This window comes from Opisthocomus hoazin, chromosome 14 (assembly GCF_030867145.1).
Source record: "Opisthocomus hoazin isolate bOpiHoa1 chromosome 14, bOpiHoa1.hap1, whole genome shotgun sequence".
Classification (NCBI taxonomy): domain Eukaryota; kingdom Metazoa; phylum Chordata; class Aves; order Opisthocomiformes; family Opisthocomidae; genus Opisthocomus; species Opisthocomus hoazin.
Window position 1 is genome coordinate 8290305 of NC_134427.1, and position 21019 is coordinate 8311323.

The 21019-nt window shown below is 48.8% G+C and overlaps 1 long non-coding RNA gene across 1 annotated transcript in view; it reads right to left on the reverse strand.

Moving 5' to 3' along the window:
• LOC142363148 (uncharacterized) overlaps window positions 1-21019 on the reverse strand; it is a 78219-nt gene that overhangs the window by 19000 nt on the left and 38200 nt on the right. The window contains exon 2 of the long non-coding RNA XR_012765533.1: window positions 16337-16423. This is a non-coding gene — a long non-coding RNA (uncharacterized LOC142363148). The remainder of the gene's footprint in view (window positions 1-16336; window positions 16424-21019) is intronic.

Consider the following 21019-nt stretch of genomic DNA (forward strand, 5'->3'; position numbering starts at 1 on the left):
GTCTCCAGAGGGCAATTACTGGTTCAGGCATTGGCCAAGCATCATCTCTTCAGGTGACAGGACACTGACAGGGAGCCAAGCATTCCACTCTGGAGGTCGTTCAAGAGATCCCCAGTTGAAGATTTTGAGATAGCCCAAGACATCCCTTGCAGGTGGAGATTGCTGTGGTGAGCCAAAGAAACCAGCACTTAACACAACTCTTCAGTGCAGGGAAACACAAAACCTTGTTGCCACCTTCTCAAGGGATGTCGGGACTGGCCAACACACTCCGGGGTCAGCAGAGCAACTGCAGTAGTCTCTGCTTGGAAATAGTTTCACAAACTGGGGTCTTGATCAGCTCCAGGGGGTCTCTGTGCACCAGAACCGGTGCACCAGGACCAGGGCTGACCCAGTGGTACGCCCTGGGCCAGCCAGTCTCTGCGCAACCCACTGGCTCCCTGCACATCCAGCCTCTTCCCAGCAAGATCCTCAAATAAAAGCCATCCCGGAGCCTACAGGAGTACAGACTGGAGCTGCTCAAAGACATGGAGCCGTCCCTGGCAGTTGGCTGTCTTGGAGACATCACAGAGAAGCATCCCTATACATATGCTCTGAGGAGATTATCTCCTTCCCCTGCTCAAAAAAAAAATGCAAGAGCAGGGGGGAAAAACTCACTGGACGATGAAATTCCTAAATCCTCATCCCATAAGAGGGATTACTGTAGCTCTTTGCCTGCTCCAGTACCGGGAGCTCCCTGGTAGGAGATCCTATTGTACATCACACACTTGCAAGGGTACATCTTTCAGCGTGCTCTTTTCTGGAGTGAGAGCAGTCCCTGGCACACAGCAGCTGGGATTTCACACACCCTGTTCATCACCGAGGTACAGAACAAGCAAACCACCATTTTGCTGCAGTCCCACAGCAGGAATAAAATGGTGGCATAGATGAAAACTGCCAGATCAAACACAATCCAGTTGCCTGTCACCACCTGCAGCTCTTCTCCGCCTTGCATGTAACACTGAATTCTTAATCAGGTTAATATTTGATTTCTGGGTGCTTAAGCAAACAAATAAAAAGCCACCACAAAAAAACCCTCAACAGCAACAAAAAAATACTATAATAGATGATTAACATTGCAGCCACAAAGTACCAAGATGTAAATGATCGATGTTAGAATTTACGTTTCTCCCACAAAACGGCAAATCCGCAGCTCTGGTGTTTATTCTCAGAGGTGACTGGCTCACCCTAAGCCACCAAGAACAACTAACTGTACCTATATTTAACATACAAAGGGCTCATTCTCTTTTCCAGCATCTGAAGATGCTGTGGCTGACAAAGGCAAAAGTGTTCGCTTAACTGCTCTTACACAGCCCTTTCCCAACGTTACACCAGATTGCTGCTTAACCACGTGGACCGTTCCAAAGGCATTCCTGGAGCATGGCAGGAAAGGAGGCAGGCATGGGGTTTCCAGGGAGGACAGTTAACACCGATCAGACAGGAGAGAGTTTGCATGTTTTCTTTGTGATCTGCACATTTCTTCTGCTCACACACCCAGTAAGCTTACCCTAAAGCTGAGCCTGAGCACTAGACCAAGTCCCAGGTCCCTCGGACTAGGGAAGACACACTTTCTTCACACTTAATGAGAGGTCAGGAACAAAATGAAATTAATTTCTGTCCATGGAGAATCCTGCTCAGTATTTCGCTTTGAGTTTAAATAACAATTTCACTATACTATACAAGAAAAGAATTTTTACAAACAACTTAGTTTTCCAACCAAAATGAAGCAGTGTAATGGCTAACAGCAGTTCTTCCCAACAGCGTAGATTACCTTTAAAATCAAAACATGCATCACCTCTTTAGAGCACACTTAAAATTCCATATTTATTTCTGTTGCAGTCACCAACTGGAACGAAATATTTCTTGGCTTACACTTTTTTTATCCAGTTTGGTTTGTATAGGCTGTGGATTTGCTGCATTCCGCTCAGACAACACTGAATTTGGTAGTAGAACACACTTTCTGTTAGATTCTTTTTGACAATTACTTTTTACCTTTATTTCTAAATACCCAAATAATCGAATGTTGCATAACAAATTATTGAAGTTTTTTATTTTAAAATAAATTTGACTCTTTTGTAAGACATCTGTTGGTAGCAGTTAGAGATTTCTTGTTCCTTCTTTGTCTCGTATATGTTTTTACATCTGTTAGTTAAACCATTAAAAAAAAAAACCCACCCATACTGCAGAAACAGCTCAAGAAAACGTTGAATGGATAGGAAGAAAAATAAATCCCACCATACTTGACTGGAAATCCCTGACTGACCAGAAGCAGCATCCATCATGCAAGGAGTCATTGTACTCAGTCCACTATTTTATTTCAGACTATCAGGATCACTGGTGACCTGTACATAACTCTTACATCTTTTCAGCTTCCCATCTAGTAGAAATCATTGTACAGAATGCTCAGTAAAAGCAACAGACATGATCTTTCTCCCATTTTGATCAAGAAGAGCCTTTTGCTGGGTTCAGTAAGGTCAAAACCAGGCTTCAGAGAAGCGCTTTGGATGCCCCAGCAACAGGCACAGAACAACCTGTCCCCTCCCCAAAAAAGCCCCACACCTACCCAACCCCAACACCATCAGAAATAGCAAAGTAGGGGAGTTTCCATTGCCACCGTTGCCACTTATAAGGTAAAGATGAGCTTCCTTAAACATGAGCTTAAAGCTTAAAGACGGGGGGAAAAAGTTCAAGCTGGATCATTTCACAGCATTATCTCTGCTGGAGAAGGTACAATGTGAGCTGACGGGGACTTTTCACAGGCGAGAATTAGGAGCGGTGCTTTTTCATTGCTTGATCTCGCAGACTACAAAAGCCCAGCCTTGCAAAAGGGCAGGCGTTGCCACCGTATAATAGTCCAAGTTTAGCCTAGAACATAAATGGGGCCTATACAGAATTAAAAAGGAAAACTGGTTCTGATGTATTGTGTCCCTGGTTTTCACTTTCTCAAAATGCAGCAGAAATGCCAAATAAAACAGCAGATTTGAACAGCTTGTGCCCACATAGAAGACAGGCTTGCAGGTATTAGCCACAATTCTCAAGAGTGGGGTAAAATCTGACCATAAAGTGTTTTTGCATTCAACAGTTTAAAGACACTAATGGAATTTTGTCTTCAATATTAATCAATGCTAAGGAGAGAAAACTTCAGGAGAGGTGACCAGCTACGGGATGCCAGGATAGATAACGTGTAACTTCGCTGGCAGCAGAGACTGCAGAGACCTGGGTCCAGCTAAAGAGCCAGCAGGATTTCCCCCGAGCTGGGCTCGACACAGCCACTCACCCAGCAGTGCCAGTCAGGGTATCCACGCTAGCAGAAGACCCCTCATTTCTCTCTATGTGCTGCTGCCTTTGGCTCCCCCTAATTTTTGCTCTACATCTTTTACATCATTTTTACAACATCCCTAAATGAGCCTGCCGGGCTCTTAACATTAACTGAGGCTTCCTGACCCAGCTTTCCTTGAGGATTTCAGGGGGAATTAAAAAAAAAATAGACACAAAAAAAAATTCTGACACCAGGCAGCCCCTCCACAGAAAACATCACACAGTTGGGTTATCATCCCAAACTCCTTACCTTCCACCCCAGAGACCCACACAATGCTTTTGGGAGTGGGCAAGAGCTGAGAGGTAAAGGAGAAGGCAAGAGGCACAGCAGTCACCCAGGAGCCAGAAAAATTACCCCATCCTGCAGGCATCACAGCTCACTTCCAATTCATTCTTTATTTTAGCCCAGTCATCCATCTGCACCTGCCTGCAAAGTGCTGGGGGAAGGATGTGCTTTAAGGAGAGGTGTGGAGGAGAAGTGGTGGAGAGACGTGGGGGGGGGTTCCCAGGAGAAGGTTATCAGTCATCAGACATCACCCACAGGTGAAACCAGCTGCTCATCCTGACCTGCTGTTTCCAAGCACCATGAAGGCACAGGGAGGGGAAAAAGATGTTATTGTGTTCATATTTTTCACAATAAAATGTTAGAAATAATGTTCTGGAGCATGCAGTTAATTAAATAGGACATCTGGCTTAATAAAGAGACGCCAAAGTGTCGGTCGGTGTATTTTTACACTGGAAGTAAGAAGGGAGGATTAAAATTCTCCCGTACACTCAGCAGCAGCAGAAAACGCCCATCACTGGGCAGCTGGGCGCTTACACCACACCCTGGGAGAGTGGATGGACAGGCAAAACTCAGTGGCAAAAAAACCCCCTCTGATTTCAAAGGCAGAAGGATTAATGCCTAAGTTATTAAATTAATGGGAACCATGAGGGAAAATATTGAATGTCTTTGCTTTGGCTCCCTGTATTTTTCTGAGAAGGCTGCAAAAGGAAATTTGTTGGGGGAAACAGTGTCTGCTGCTCCTGGAGGCGGCCATCTGGGATGCTGAGATTAGTATTTTAGATTTCTATTATCTGAAACTCCACTGGCAGACTCTGTAAAAAGGAGTTTATAAATTCTGCGGTGGGGCTTAAGTAAAACTATTTTATCTAGGGACTAAGAAATATGTGTGATTACCGTAGGTGGATAATGCTTTTTCATTGCCATTCACCAAAATTAGTTTACCAGATATTATTCCTAAGAGGTATAATTAAAATCAACGTAAAACCCAGAACACAGTGAAAACAAAACATTAGGAGATAATGTCTTTAAAATTATTAGACCAAACAGTCCTCTGCACTGCGGTACAAGCGTAATCACTCTCTGGCTGGCAGTGTTTGTTTTCCCTGTACAGAGATGCTTTGAACTCCCAGGCTTCTCGGGCAAGCTGTTACTTTGCAGCCCATTGTAAGAGGCAGTTATTTAATAACACTTCCTATTAAACTCCTTCTCTAAAAAGCAAATGAGGGAACTTTATTGAATGCAGGGTCTTGACACCGTGTTTGCTCTCTGCGTTATTTCCTAAGCTCCCATTGAAAACAGACTGGAAACCTCCACGTTTTTTTAGGCAGGTTCAGATCTGGACCCACGTACCTGTCATTAACTCCTGCCCTGGCAAAACGTCCAGGGATGTACGTGGGACTCGTGCCAGGCTCAAAAAATGAATTTTGAATCCCACGTTGAGTAGCAGGAGAGGCATTTTAGAGCCAGGTGCTTACTTGCACCAGATGTTTAATCCTGTTTTCTGCTCACACAGAGGGCATCACCTGATGTTAGATGCCACCTCTCATTATGAATGTCTGGCCATCCTTGTTAATGAAAGACTTTGTTTTCTTTTTGCAAATGTTATTAAGCAAAGAACAAACTGATTGTCTAAATTGATTAAGCAGATTCATTCCAGTGAAAAATTTATTATTTCCCTAGTTCATTTCATCAAATTAATTCAGATGAAAAAGGCTCCATGAATTTAACTAATCACAAATATATATTTTAAAAGCCAGCCGTCACTGGCAGGACACAGTTCGTGCAGTCAATCACTAGGACAATAACTGAATTTTAAAGCAGCGTCTCTCATTGTTTTTCAGAACCTTCATTGTCTTTTCTTTCACACAATTGGTATTTGGGGGCCAAATTCTGCCCCTATTTAGTCTCCTATATTCTCATTACACTTCTGTGTGTGCCCAGGAGCCATTCTTAGTGAAAAAACCCCGTAATATTCAACTACAAAATAGCAATCATATGCTAATGAGAAAGCTAACTCTGATAGATTGATAAGAATTTCTGAGTGCTTCAGTACAAGTTCCAAAAAAAATATATTTTAAAAAATAAAATGTCATTCATTTATTAGACTGAATGCACACATTCATTAGGCTCGCTCACATCACAGTCGGAGAAGGTTTCTGTATAATCTTTTGCAGGACACAGATGGAAAATTCAGCCTAGAATGCTAATATTCAATTCAGTTAAAAGAAGGGTCAACCATCACATTTATATTTCTCCAGCAAATTATAGACAGAGTTTGGGCTTTTTGTGAATGGATATGTGTGCACAGACACACACATATTTTTTAGCTTTTTTTTTTCCCACAAAGGCAGCTTTGCAACCATCATCCAAGAAAAATCTTTTGTTATCATCTAGATCTTTGCAAACACATTTTTCATGGATGGCTCACTGAAAGCACCTGAGTCTCACCTAACAGTTGATCTAATAAAAATCTTTCTCCAGCTTCTTCCTCTTTACATAAAAAGGTGCAGAGGTGCAGCAGCCTCTCTGCCAGGATCCCCTCGCAGTGTGGCGGTAACTCCTGTGCCATTCACAAAGGTTAAGCAAAGACGTTGTGAGCACGTGGTGTGTGGTACAGCCCAAAGATACTTCTACCACATTTCCATCTCAGTCTCAGGTTAATGGCTGGGCATAATATTTTCCTACCAAATGCCCGTATTCTGTCCCACAGCCCTTTGACAATGCCCATTTCAAGTAACTCCATATTGGACTGTCTGGTGCTGAACTCCCTGAAAGCAATTTGGCTGGCACCCACGGCTTAACACGCAGGCACATGCACACAAAAAACCACTTTATAATTACAGCTCACTGCCTTTCTCTTCCTTTTCTAGTCACTTTTCTCTAAAAGCAAGGGGAAATTTTACCTCTGCCCACTGCAGGCCGAGTTCTTGGGGCAGATGCTCGGCAGCACAGCCCATGTCTCGGCACCTGGCCTTGGCGTCAGGTAGACTTTGGGATCTTAAACAAAAAAAGAGTTTACAACTGCGCAGTGTGAGAGCAAAAGCTATAAATGCTGCAGCATGAGCAATAATTTAAAAGCACGTGCGCAGGCAATAACAGCAAAGCTCAAAAAGCTCACAGCTGAGACAGTAAAAGAAACCTCATCTACAGAACAGCATTACTAAAAGAATTTAGTGCTTTGAAAGACACAGTAATGACAGCTCCGAAGCCTTCATGCCTCCCATGTCCACCGGAGGGGAGGTCCCCGTGTCCACCCCGCCAGGGCTGGGGACAGCAGCATCATGTCAGGAGTGTGCCGGGTGCTGCCAGCCCCAGGGAGCTCAGGGAAAGGAAAGGTTCCCCCCACCCGTGGCTTCACCTGAAGCCCACAGGCCACCTCCCTGTGTCCCCTCAACGAGCATCAGCCACAGCCCCTCCGCTGAGCGGAGCTGCAGAAAGCAGCGGAGGAGGGCTGAAGGTGCCCAGATGGGACTGTAACTCACCGGGGTTCACCACGGGGCTGCCTGCCAGGGCACAGGGACAGTCAGGGAGGTGCCCACCCCCGCAGCACCCACCAGCACCCTGTGAGATGCCTGTGCAGAGCGGCACGAGACCCTGCCAGCACCACCCACTGCCCTGCTCCCCATCGAGGCATTCAGGAGCCCGTTCTTTGGGTAAGCGAATGTTCTGATGAGGGACCTTGACAAGAAAGCAAGCAATGGCAGTTGAGAAATAAACCCAAACACTCCCAATAACAGAAGTTTCCTTCAAAACCCTCGTCTGCTACATCACGCAAAACGCCGGCAGTATATATTCTCACTGTCACTTTCAAGTGTTTTCCCCACCTTGTACTGAACTGGAGTCTACAGTATTTGTTTACTGGTACCTTACATGACATTGCCATGGGTTCAAGGGATCTGGAGAAAATCAAACCTGGGCCCGACATTTTTTTTAACCCCTTTTTTTTTTTCTCTCCTCTTTTTTAAGTTATTCCCACAATGTTGCATAGCCTGACTTCTGCTTTCAAGGGCTGTGCCAATTAGTCCTGGGATCAGCACAGCTAATGAAGCCCGATGCCTCCGATTTATGGGTTCAGAGTTAGCAAAGCAGTGCGACAGAGACAGACAAGCAGCTCAGAAGCAAGAGCCTCATCTCCTTTGGAAACCAAACTAAAATTTCCCATGGCAAGAAACAACCCATGGCCTAAAGACCTCCAGACTTAACGGACTGTTCATTGTTTTTAAATCAATCAGAGGAGGTGGCAAAGTCAGAGGCACGTGCCACTTCCTAGGGCAAATACTGAAACAGATGGAGACAAGCAGCAGCCACACACCCGCCCTGGGCTCCCCGGGACACTGGCTGGACAGTGTCCCACAACACAGCAGGTCCACCAGACCTGCTCCAAGACGGGCGACATGATGGGAGATTCCAGTCATAGGCTGGAGCTCCCCATTCCCACCGACAGAACTGCTGCTGCCAGGAGAAGTGGATGGCTGTAACAGGTATTTCATGCATTTCCCTGTGTTCCAGTACTTCAGATTCAAATCTGGCCTCGGTGGAGGAAAAGCAGATTTCTTTGGGACTGTTGAAGTAACTGCCTTCCCAGTTACCCAGAGACATCCACACTCAACCACTTAACCGCTGAGAGTGAAAAAATCTTTACCAGGTCTTTTCATTTAAAAACCTGTGTATTTGCCATTCTGACTCTTCTTAGTATCCCAAGGAATAGAAAACACTTTTCAGACCACATTTGCCAGCGGAGCCAGCCTCCCCTTCCTTATGGCATTAAGGACCAGGGCAGTTCTCTGGGAAGTCAGGTAAGGATGGAACCCCCGGCATGCAGCACCCAGGCTTCCAGGGGTCTGCAGGCTCGGCGCAGGGCAGAGCGCGATGCCAGGTAAAAGCTCTGCCAGCTCCCACCGCGCCGCTGACAAAGCCTGCTGCCACCTGGCAAGCGACACAAATTGGAACTGACAGAGAAATGTGACAAATTCATTATTAATGGCACAACTATTTTTTAGTACGTAGAAGACTGTACTAGATTAATAAAACCAGGCTTTTATATTCTTCTCCGACAGCAGTGACGGTGTGCGATCTCCAGAAAAGCGAGCGCTGCCGGCTCTGGCTCTGGCTGGCATCGGGATGCTGCAGCGGCTTCGGCAGGGACAGGATTTCTCTCCAGGACATTGCAACTCCTGCACGCTCCAGAAGGTCACGCAGGCTGACTCCGTGGCGGGGTGAAGCACTCACACAAAAGGTCAGAGTGCTGTGGAAACCCGCGCACAGCTCCTCCTCGAGGGGCTGCAAACCTCTTGGTGTTCATTAGCATCTGCCTTGGTTTACCTCAGCCTTTAGTGGGTTTTAAGACAGCTTGTTTATCTTCTAAATAAAGAGCAACCCGTGGGGCTTATCAGGGACAGAGGAGCTTGCTCACTCCAGCCGACCCCTCTGCAAATCAAAGCTACAGCAGCGCACAGGTGGATTTCTCTCTTTCTCTCTCCACCTGCCTGTACGTGCAAACACACATCCACACACATACAAGCTCTCTAGCAATCTATATCTCAATCTGCATGTGTATACATACCGTTTATATATATATATATCTACTTCTATTTTTACTCCAGGTATTTCTACTCCAGGTGTATGAATGAGACCCACCAGCATGTAATATAAATACTTCATTTAACTTCTCATTAACATTGATTCCCTCTATCTCTGAGATTTTTTTTTCCTTGTTCTCTTCAGGGGAAAGAAAACACAGTGTCAGGGAAAAATATTTCAAACGAGCCTTGAAAAGGATGAGTAATTAGGCAAAATGCGTTCACTCATTCTCATTCTTGCCCTCTTTAAAAATAAGTGCAGTTGCAGGGCACGGACCACTTACAAACAACCCTATACAGCTTCAGAGGAAATATGTGGCCGCAGAGAAATACCACTTGACTTTCCAGGTTTTCCTTTTAGAAGAGGCACTGGTTTATTTCTTTAGATAGAATTATTCTGATAACTGGCTGCTCTTTTTCAGCCTCCTTAGCATTTGCTGCAGCTCTTTTGCATCTACCAGAGGCAGGCTACGTCACCCCTTGCTGCCTCCTCGCAGCCAGTATGAAAGGTCTCAGCATCACCCGGTGACACACAGCATCCCCACACAGCATCCCGGCGCTCCTGGGGCTTGGAGGATGAGGCAGATTTCTGCCAAGCCTGGTACAGACACATGGCCGTAGCCTGGAGCTCCCCAGGATGAAACCAGGGCAGGGAACATGGCTTTCAGAAAAACAAACGTGACACCAGGTTGCTACAAACATCATCCAGCCATGAAAATGCTGCCTTGCAAACCGGAGCCCTTCTTCCCCCGTCTCCACTCCGAGAGGGGGAACCGACCCACGCCCCGGGATACCTGTGGGGTGCACTCGGCCGAGCGTGGTGGCTCCCGAGAGCAAGCAGAGGCTTCCCAGGAGGGAGAGGAGCAATAAAGCATGTGGCATGCTGTCACTGCAGGGGAAACGGGGCCGCGATGCCTCCTGCGAGAATTGCAGTTTGTGGGATTCGGGGAGGAGCGCCCAGCAAAGCGGGGATGCGAGGGGCGAGGTGTGGGGTGGGAACGAGCCACCGATGCACGTTGTGTGCTGCCACCCCAGCAGCACCCGATCCCTGAGCAGAGGGGAGTGCTCCTGCCCCAGGGACCCCGAGGACAAGCCCCCAGCACACCTCAGAGAGATGCGTTCAGGTGGGAAAGGCCGATTCCCGGAGCCTGGTCCTGGCCACAAGCTTCTGCCTCAAAATAAATACCAAATTCTACCTACTCAAAGGAAAAGCTCCACAGGAAACTATTTCCCTGAATGTTAAGTTGAACGTAACACCAAATAAAAAACATTGCAGATGGGGATGGAGCCACAAGGGTTGGAGCGTGCCGGGAGCGAGGGGCACCTACATCCCCACAGAGGTGCAAGTCCTTTCCCCCAGCTCCTGCCACAGGGGTGCCAGCACCCCTAGGAATCCCTGGTGCGGCCCAAAACAGCCTGGAAGACCTCATCGCAGCTCCGTTTTGCCTTGCCACCACCCCCTCCGTGGACTCTCCAAGCTAACTGCTTGGGCACGGTGTGCTGGGACTGTCCCCTCCAGGTCATGGCAGTGGTGGCCAAGGTGCTGTACCCGGCAAGAGGGGACACAAGGACGTGGCATCAGCCACGCCACACGGCGAGGGGGCCAGGACAGAGGAGCCGCCTTGGTCCTCAGCAGCCGAATTAAAAGCGTGGGGCGATGGCAGCGGCGTTGGGATCCTTTGAGTCGGTGGCAGTCGGCTGCTATTAGCACACAAAAGCGATGCCGAGCAGGCGAGCAGGACAAAAGGGGTGTGGGGCAGCCAGACAAGAGAGACGAGGGTGGAGCGAGACAAGAATGGGAGAGGAGCAGACAAGAAGGAGGGGAGGGAGACATGCAGGCACACAAAAATCAGAGAAAGGGAAAGACAAGGGGATAACAAGGGGGGAAGAGACCACAGGGGGAAGGGCGTTCCTCACCTGGCCCCCAGCCCCTCTCCGTGCCCTGTGTTCTTCCTCTCGCTCTTTGCTTACCGCGTGCAAGGACGCCAGAGCAGAGCATCAGGCCTTTGGGTTGAACCACCAAATCCGAGAGGATTTTCCCACTCAGCCAAGTTTTGTGTTGCTACCAGTGAGGCTGCAATCGGAGCATCTGCAAAGGGACCTGGAGTCACGGGGTGTATTTCTCACCAGCATCCATATTCCTCGTTCCTGTTCCCAAAAACGTGCCTTGGATGATGCTACAGCCACCGGCACCCACCTGCAAAACCAAGAGCTGGTCCTAGTTAACGCCAGCTTATGGACAGGCATGGATCAGCCAAGGCAAATAAGCCAAAATTGCGACTCTAGAGCCCAGTGAAGACAAGGTGCTGCTGGATCAGTCACCCTCACGCCCCTGAACCCCTAGTTTCCCAAAGCAGCCTAAAATTCCCTCTCTGCTTGGCGTGCTTCTCCTTTACAAGCACTCCGCCATACCGAGCGGTCCCCGGGGGAGATGCTCCCCTCCCTCCTGCAGCCAAGCAGCCCCAGCAGCCTCGCCAATATTTTAGGAACAGGGTGACAGAGTAACAATAAAACTCAGAAGAAGGGAAAGGTCCGCATCAGGAGACGCTGCAGAGCTAAAACACACATCAGTTTTAGGTTCCCAATAATGCCCTTATAAACGACGGAGTAAACGACAGAACAAATGTAAAACTCCCGTCATTCTCAAGGATATTTGAAAAGCTCTCATGTTTCTAGTGTTTCATAAAACAAGAAAGACAGAAATGGAAAACACATTTTTAAACTATGAACTTGCAGGGAATTCAATAAAAATGCATTTTTTCTGACTGAAAAAAATTCTTTATCTTTAGGAATGAAAATAACACCACTGGCTAACATGTCTCAGGCTGGTAGGGCTTTCAGCTTCATCTTTGAGCTCCAGTGCCCTCACGCAGCGCAGAAGCCAGTGCTCGCCCCGCTCTCCTTTTTCTCCCATCAGCCTCTCCTATTCCACACTATTTCCAAGGCTACCTCTTTATTATCAATTTTCAAGACTATCTTCTTTTGGTTAGGATTTTTCTAGTTATATTTCTTTCATTTTCCAGAGCACCAACTCTCTGCCATCCTCTCTCTAAAACAAAGAAAACGTCACCACTTTTGTTTCTAATGTCACTGCTGCTCTTTCAGCCACTTTTCTCCTGGTTACCAACACCAACATGAGAGCTGATTTCTCAGAAAGGCCCATTTCTAATCCTCATGTGCTGGTTGCTGCAGCACAGGATTTCTCAACCCACATCATCCAAGCGAGACCCAGCACCGGACTGGTCCTCCTTGGGCCACAGCTCTCCAGATCAAACAAAATATCTGAGATGACCAAAAACTGGATGAAAGTAACAAACAGCGAGTGCTGACTCCTCCAGCTCCCCTCGTTTGAGCCTTCCCATGCCAGGGAGAAAAAGGCTGATGAAAACAGAAGAGAGAGAAAGGTGAAAGAGGAAAAAAAAAAAGGAAGAGAACTTCTTGGATTCATCAGGAATGACTCACATGAATGTTCGTAACTTAAAACAAGGATCACCGAACAGTTAAACCTTGACTTCAGCTACATCTTAGCTGGAGTAAGGATTTCATTTCCAAAGGCTAACTTGCACACTGCTGTTTATTTCATAAAGCTGGGGCCATCGTCATCTCTGCCTTTCCAACAGGGCTACAGCAGAGAGTTTGTGGGTTCAGACATTAAAATCTTCACAACACCTTTAAAAATGTTTTTAAAAAAACCCAGATATAGTTGTCAGGTTTCAAATGTGCAAAGTGTTAACCTCCCCACAAAAGCGACTTGAAAGAAAGAGCTTTGATCAGCACCAGTATTGAGAATAATTCAGTTCATATGCGTTGAGATAGCTGTGGGAGACAAAATATTTTAGAAAACTGTTGCTCAGGATCTTTTACAATTTCAGTTTTCTTCTCCTACAGAATTATGAGGTCTAACCCAAGGATGAGCTGCAAAATGTCGGGCAGAAACCGGCAACAGGATCAGGGAGAGAGCGAAGACCCCCACTCGTACACCCACATGCACATGTGCTGGTGCAAAACGTCTCAAGCGAAGCAGAATTCCTCATGTCGGCACAGATAACTCCCTGCACAGGCCTCAGAGTTTGCACTTTAATTTTTTAATTCTTGCCTTTTCATTTCCAGCACTAAGCATGATGGGAACACTGTCATTAGATAATTTGGGAGCTAAAATAAGTGCTGTGCTTTGGAATGGGAAAGAAGACTGGGTTAGTTTGGATGTAAGAATGGATTAGGGTCAGGGCAGATGGGCTGGGTGTTGGGACAGTGATAGGGGTGTGGTAAATGTTGCCTCTGGGCTAATTCCAGCATCTTTTTCCTGCTTCATGTTCGATTCTGGACAGCTCAGGATAGCCTGGAACACACCAAATGGGTTTCACCCTGGCAGAGGCCTCCAAGAAGCACTTTCGGTGCATGATTTCAGATTTTCCCAGCACAGGCCATCCCATGGGAGCCAATTCCCGAGGGGTGTGGGGACACTTCAGTCTTCAAATCTTTCCCAAACTCTGCCAGGATACCCTGAGCCTTTGTGATCTAACCAAACGTGTGTCACGCTTCCTCAAGTTAATAACAGATGTCCCAGGAAAGACAGCTCTGGAGGTCAGGGATTTTTTTTTTTTTTTTCTTTTTTTTTTCACTGTTGTCTTTTGGCTTCTCATTTGGAAGAGGTGGGGGAGTCCGAGAGCAGCCCCCAGGGCTCCCTGCCCGACCACCCCTCGCCCACCTCCCCCGCCAGCGGCCGTGGACCCCGCGGCTGTGTGCGCTCTGTTTATCTTACACAAGCATCCCCTGAATGAGGAAAAATAAATAGAAGAAGCAAGCGTATGACTCTCCTTAGCACAAAACCTCCCCACACCTCCTTGCCTTTTTTTTTTTATTATTATTTTTTTTTTCCCTCCTCCTCTGGCGACATAAAAAGAGGCAGCGTCTGCCCCTGTTGAATGTAAATGCCTTTGAAGTGGAACTAATCATTTCAAGGATAGTTTGCGTTGTCCTAACAACGCAGCTGAATTGCGAAGCCCCGCTTTTTGTTGAAGATATGTTTTCTTTCTTTCAGCCCAACCTGATGATGATATACTGCTTTCACGCTCTGTCCTCCCGCATCGTAAATCTCCGCTGCCGCCTTCCCCGGCCCGAACTCCCCCACGCCAGCGGGGGACCGGCTGCGGCCCCCCGACCCGGGCCCGGCTGAACCGGGCCGAGCCCCGGCAGCGCATCCCCCGGGGGGGCTGCAAAGCCCTGGGGGGGGTCACGGCAGCCGGTCCTGCACCCCTCTCCATGCACACCTGCTCCTCCCCGGGCACCCCTCCATCTCCCCTCTCCTCAGTACCCTCCATCCTCCCCGCCAGGCACCCCGCAGCCCCCTCGGTGCTGCTCCGAGCAGCCCCTCCCCGCCTGGGGACCCTCGGGCTGCCCCGCAGCTCCCAGTTAATGCCATTAGTGACAGAGGTCGGGTTTCAATCGGGGCTCGGTGACACTGCGGGGCTGCGAGCGGGTGCCTCGGAAATTCAGGTCAAGCGGTGGGGACCCACTGTCAAGGCTACTGGGAGGCAACCTCGGAAATGCCCCCTGGAAGGACGGACAGACAGACAGACGGAGGGATGTGCACAGCCCGCCAGTGAGCAGGCATTGGGCACCCCCAGGGTCCCCCCCCCCAGCACAGCTTTTCTGACCACCCCCTCCCCACAGCTCTTCTGGGCTCGGGTGCTTTCCCCACCAGGTCCCATTCCTGCCCGGGATCTCTGTGGTGGGGCAAGTTCTGGGTGAAGTCCCCCCCAGTGGGTGTTTGCCAGCTGACAGCTCTTTTTTTTTTTTAAGAACACAGAAACATATTTTATTTACTGCCTCCTATAAATTATTTACTAGCAGGGCTGAGGTAATTCCATTAAAGCCGCATGGTTTGCTTATACCAAATAGTTATCTGGGGACTGCTTTTTCTTTCGCCATCGTAAAGCCACACGGTTGCCAGAGAGCGGGGAAAGAGGGGGTCAGGAGGAGCCGGCTGCCGGAGCAATGGGCCTCAGGAAGCAGCACAGGAACAGAAAGGAAAGAAATAGCTTTGCCTTCTCCGTTTACGAGGCCCTGCAAGCACAGAAACAGCCACCTCCCGGGTGGGAGCCAGCAACCGGGCTGGGACCAGCCCAGGCTCGTCCGTCCCCGCTGCTGAGCTGGACCAAAGATGGGTCTGGAGGTGACAACGCTGTGCGGTGGCAACCGAAGCCACCCCGGGCTGTGCCCGTGCTTCCCAAGACGTGCCTGCTCCCGCCAGGAGAGCGGCCGGGTACCAGCAGCAACAGTCCCCACTGTGTTGGCCTCGCGATGGCTCTGCTGTCACCCTGGGAAGCCTTGCCCCCACCGGTCCCCCTCAGCAGAGCCACGGTGGGACAGGGGAAGGCACTGTGGTCCCCATGGGAGCTGGGGTACGCGAGCTGGTGAAGGGGCTCGGAGGCAGCCCCCAGCAACCCCTCCACCTCCGTGGCCCAGGAGAACGCCGCTCTTCCTGCTCCAGCCCCATCTGCCCACACGGACACCCAAACCCACAGGCTCCGCACCACCGGCCAGCGCTCCCGCAAAGCTCGGCTGACGGGGACAGGATCGCTTCAGCACCCCGGTCCCCACACTCAGCCCCCTCGGGCCCCTTGCAGTGAAGCAGCCCGTGACAACTCCTCAGGAGTGCAGCTCGGAGCAGGTGAGCACCCAAACCTGTGCATGCTCCCGGGGGGAGAGAGAAACGATGCTAAATAGTGAGATAAAGGAGATCTCCAGGTGAATATCAACAAGCTGTTTACCCTCAGAAAATGGTCTATCAGCAATTATTCCCAGTGTATTAGCATGAAACTCCCAGAGTTTCCTGTTTTAAAGGGGAAACTATGAGGATTAAGGAGGCCATCGCTCACTCAATGTCATTCTTCCCACCCCATGCAGGAGTGTTTGCTAGAAAGGAAGCAGAGGACTTGGTCCTGCAGCTTTAAATACTCAAAACGCAAGTCTGACAAAAGCAAGGTGTAAAGGAGTTGGAAAGCAAACTGCCAACTCCAAACGGGCAGCGCTGCCTCTGGTTGAGATGCAATGTATACGCACTACTGGTGTTTTTATGTTTATTTAAATGAATAACTCCATTGCACGCAGGTACCTTTATTGCAGCTGAAGATCTCTGCGTTTCCCGTCTGTTGCCTTCCACTCCACGAATCCTCCCAAACCCCTCAAGGTAACGCGGGGCCTGTGAAGGAAGGAGCAGAAATTACAGCTTGCTGTTTCACCACCCGAGAGATGTAATAACGTTTCTAATCAGTGAATGTGAACATTTTAAATTTGCTTTAATTCCTGCAAGCAAACACTTCATGTTCACATGGATTCCATCACACTTCATCGGCATTTTCCTGCCCAAATAGTCTTGGCCCAAGAATACCAATATGTTCTTGTTATAGCATTTTATATGTAAAGCATGGAAAACCTGTTTCAGTATATATTGAACCAAGGTGTTGCTGATTAGCGTGGATCCACCAACTTCTGGGAGGCCAGAACCTGAATGCTGAAGATACAGCCCAGATGTGGAGAGGTGCCTGCCAGCCCTCCCCGCGCTGTCCCACCGGCCCGGCAGCAGAAAGGCAGGAGAAGTCCCGTTACAGCGACTGGGGGGTTTGTGATTTCTCTGGGCTTTACGGTAGCCTCAGAGCAGCTGAGCAGCAGATGCTTCAGCATTTCACCTTGGTAGGCAGACACACCCAGGCCATAAGTGTTTCCTGGCTGCGTGTCTCATCTCACAGGACTTTTCAGTGCATTTAAAAGTCAGATTTAATAGCACTATTTATAGAGCAGACACCGAGCAGGCAGTCGGACCGTGTCAGCTCCTCCAGGTCCTCTCAGACATGAGCTGCCATAGAGAGGCTGAGATTTTCCCTCCAAGAGGGCAGCCCATGGAATCAGAGCCCGTCTTTGTCCCTCTGCGACAGCCGCTGCCTGATGAACATGAGAGACCCAGGGGCGCTGGGGGGGCTCATGTCTGGGGAACATCAGTTCGCGTCTCCTGAATTGTTAAGCTCAGAAATCACACAGCTCTTTCTGAAGAATGTATTTGGTCCTTTTGAAAGTTCCCACCTCGTTGATATTCTGAATCATCTTTTTGACCCTAAAAGCAGATATTCTTGTATATGGCCCAGCACTTCATGGTGACCCCCAACAAACCTCAAAGAATGGCAAGATGGTAACTCATTTATCAAATATCATCATAAGAAACCAGGTTTCTCTCTTTCGGTGAATATATTTGTGACGTTTGCCATTGCTGGTGGCAGACACAGAAAATGCACTGGGGATTCGTGACGGTGCAAACCAGGAATATTTGTGTTGGTCTCAGGGTTGGATCCAAAGCCTCACAAAATCAGCAGCTCCAGCTGACTCCAGCTGCCTTCTCTGGGCGCTCACAACCATTCACAAGGGCAAGCAGGCCAGCGGGGTCTGCGTGAATGTTCGCGTCCTCAGAGGGATGTGCGTGAGACCAAGGTTGCAAACGGACACGGAGTTTGAGCCAAGCAGCAGGTTCCCTCCCGCTATAATCGGGTGCGATACCATGGGCATCCCTGGCTGCAGCGCCGTTGGACCTGCTTGCAGCAGCACCAGATCAAGACCTAAGCTTCCTTAAAAACATACCTAAACAGAAGTTACCCAGTACACCTCTGCTTTCATTTAAAAGAAACCTACTTTTTAATATCTGAAGTACTTTGATTTCTGTAGCCACAGCACCTTGGTAACTACGGAATTTGTTTATGAGAACTGGTAAACCCACTGCTCTTTAATAAACGTCATACCCAGTTACAGAACAAGGGTGTTCTGATACAGAAGTATGCAGGGGTTGCCAAAGTGTTTGAATATTTCATTTAGCGTATTCCCTCTGTGTCTTGAAAATACACACAGAACAGCCACTTTTATGATACAAATGCCAATATAAAATATGCATACATTTGGCAACATGTGCTTTTGTTTTTCTTCTTTCCATATCATCTTTTCTGAAACTATCCTAGAGGGAGTTTGAATTTCTCACCCAGTCCTTCATCAGCTCTCAGTTTTACTGAGTTAGGACAGAAATAAGGCAGCCAAAAAAAAAAACAACAACCCACCCCAAAAAAGCAAAAGTCTCAAATTGCAGCATCCTGGGATAAATTTTAAAAGGTTTGTAAGACAAAAGAGTGCAAACAGCATGTAGCATGAGAAAGGTTTAATGCTCAAAGAAACATCCTTCAAAATTCATACGTCTGTTGGAGCTGCAAAAGCTCCTTTAGTTGAAGCCTGTCTGCATTAACACTTTTGGACAACCTAGCACCTCTGAGTCTTGACTGAGCAAATATTTCAGATACATTTTCTTTATGATGCTCCACATTGTCAATCTTTATGTAGCATCAAGAGTAGATTCTCTTAAGAAAATATGATGTGAACCCACCAAGCAGAAATAAGAAAAAAGTAAGTCTAACAAAACAAAAAGGAGGAAATTAGCTTTTTTTTCCTCCTCTTTAAATAAGACTAGATTCTGATCAGTGACAGTCATCCAGGACACAACTCTTTCAGGCATAGGATACAGTAAAATATCGTTACAGCGGACTATGAAGACATTGCTTATGGGTTTTTTTGTGCTGAAAAAGACTTCAGTAGATCTCAGCCCTTAAAGAGTGATGCTCATCCTCCCATTAGAGGAGCTGCTGAATCAAAGTGAAAACATTTTAAGTGCAGCAGAAGAGGAGTCCCAGCCAGATCACAAAAACACTCCACTCTCCTGGATAACATCTGTGAAGTGATGATAACCCATATGCAGCTCAGCAGCTCAGCGCTGCCTGCTCCTGCGGGCAGCCCCGGCAGCCTCCCCTCTTGCTGGCTGTGATTTTGGCTCCCCCATCCCTGCACCCAGCTGACGAAACAGTTTGTAGCACCAAGCTCTGGTGAGACCCTTGAAATCTCACTCTTCATTTTTTTTTTTAAATTTCTCCTCAATTCAGACAGTCCCAGCTTGAGATAGCTCGCTATATTGTTATGGCTGTCAGGGAGATGGTGAGAATAACAGGGGCAAAAAGGCTGGGCTGCTGCTGGCCGGAGCAGTGGTAGGGAGCACAGCGGGGCTGGTGGGGGGCGAGGGGGGCACGGCCCAGTATTTGAGCTCATCTACCTACCTGCGGGTCTAATCGCTGGTGAAGAAAGTGGTGGCAAGTCAGCTCTGGGCTGGCCAACAGGGGGGAGCTTTGAAGTCCTCTGCACTGATTCCACCCTGCACTGCTAACCAAGTGGGGGAACGCGTCCCCATGGCACGCTCTGCCCATGCTGCACCATGGTGGCGATGCCAGCACCCACCTCAGCACCGGTGCGTACAACCCATGCCAGCACCCTGCTGCACCCACCTCAGCACCGGTGCATACACCCACACCAGCCGGAACTGTAGCAGGAGAGTCCTTTATGGGGCCACATTGGTCCCCACCTCTCCAAACCTCTCCCCACCTCTCCAAGCCTCTCCCCAGCCTGGTGATGCTGTGCGCCAGTGGGTGAAAGCAGCCGCTGAGATGACGCTGCCGAGTTCTTCTGCACATTGCACCAGGATGGAGAGATGCTCACGTCCCCGGGGAAGGCGAGGGGTCCCACAGGCAGGCATCCCACCCCATTGCGGTGATGGGGACAAGAGTTAGGAACCCTACTCCTGTTGGTGAGAGCACGCTGTGGGGCAGCACCCTAAGGGTAAGAGCCAGGCCAGGTCTGCAGCACGGCAAGGAGGACAGCCTCACCCGTGGGGCGAGGTGGTCGTGCCCTGGAGTGGTGAGAGGGGCCATCCTGGCCTGCTATGATGGTGGCTGCCCAGTGACTTTCCCTGCGGAGGATCTACCTCTCCCACTGACACCTGCCCCTGCTGAGCTGAAACAAGGCTGCTCCGCATTTTTCCATACGTTTCCCTAGGTCTCTCTCAATTTAACAGGCCCCGCTGATATCTTGCACAGCATTACACCAACTTACTCCAGGAAGGCTCCTGACCATGTCCCAGCTTATCCTGAAGCAACTGGGACAAGCTACAGCCTCGGGAAAGTACCTCTATGGTAACTGGCATGGGTACAAAGTAAGTTGTAAAGGGGTAACCAGGAGAACTGAGCCAAAACACCTCACCCACCACATACGCAGAAGTTGGCTGCTGATTTCCTTGTTGCTGGGGTTTTTTTTGCTCACTAAAACCACCAAGATGAGAAAGTGACAGTATTTGATTGAGGAACACCATACGAGTGACACCTTGCACTAAACACAGTGCTGAATGCATTGGTACCCGTGGGCAAGGCTGCTCGTTCTCCTTCGTTACGTACCTAAGCTCTGTCCCGGTTATTTGCTCAAAGGCTTCCCCGAGATCACTGTCTTTCACTGAGCATTGCAAGTTCCCAGCAACCAACAACAGGCAAGTGACTCTGGCCAGCAGCGTGCAGCCCAGTAACCCAAACCCAGTGCAAAGATCCCTCGTGATGTTCCTTTGCAAACAAGATGTTTTCACGAAAAATGCCGCGCTCACTCAGGTACCATGGCGCTGAGATGCTGCGGTCCCAGCAGCAGAGACCCAGGGTCAGGCTCCCTCTGCAGCCCTTCTTGCCCCTTCCCTCCGGGGTCACGGGGAGGACTCAGGACGGAAAGAGGGCAGGATCAGGCCCATAACTGTTAGAATTACAGCCCGTGTTTCACGCACTTTTGTACCTATCCGAGAAATTAGTGCCTGAGTTAACCGATGAGGTCACCCTGAATCGCACCAGGGTATCATCTGCACAGGATTGCCTTGACGTCCTCTGTATTTCCTCATTTCTTTATTTCT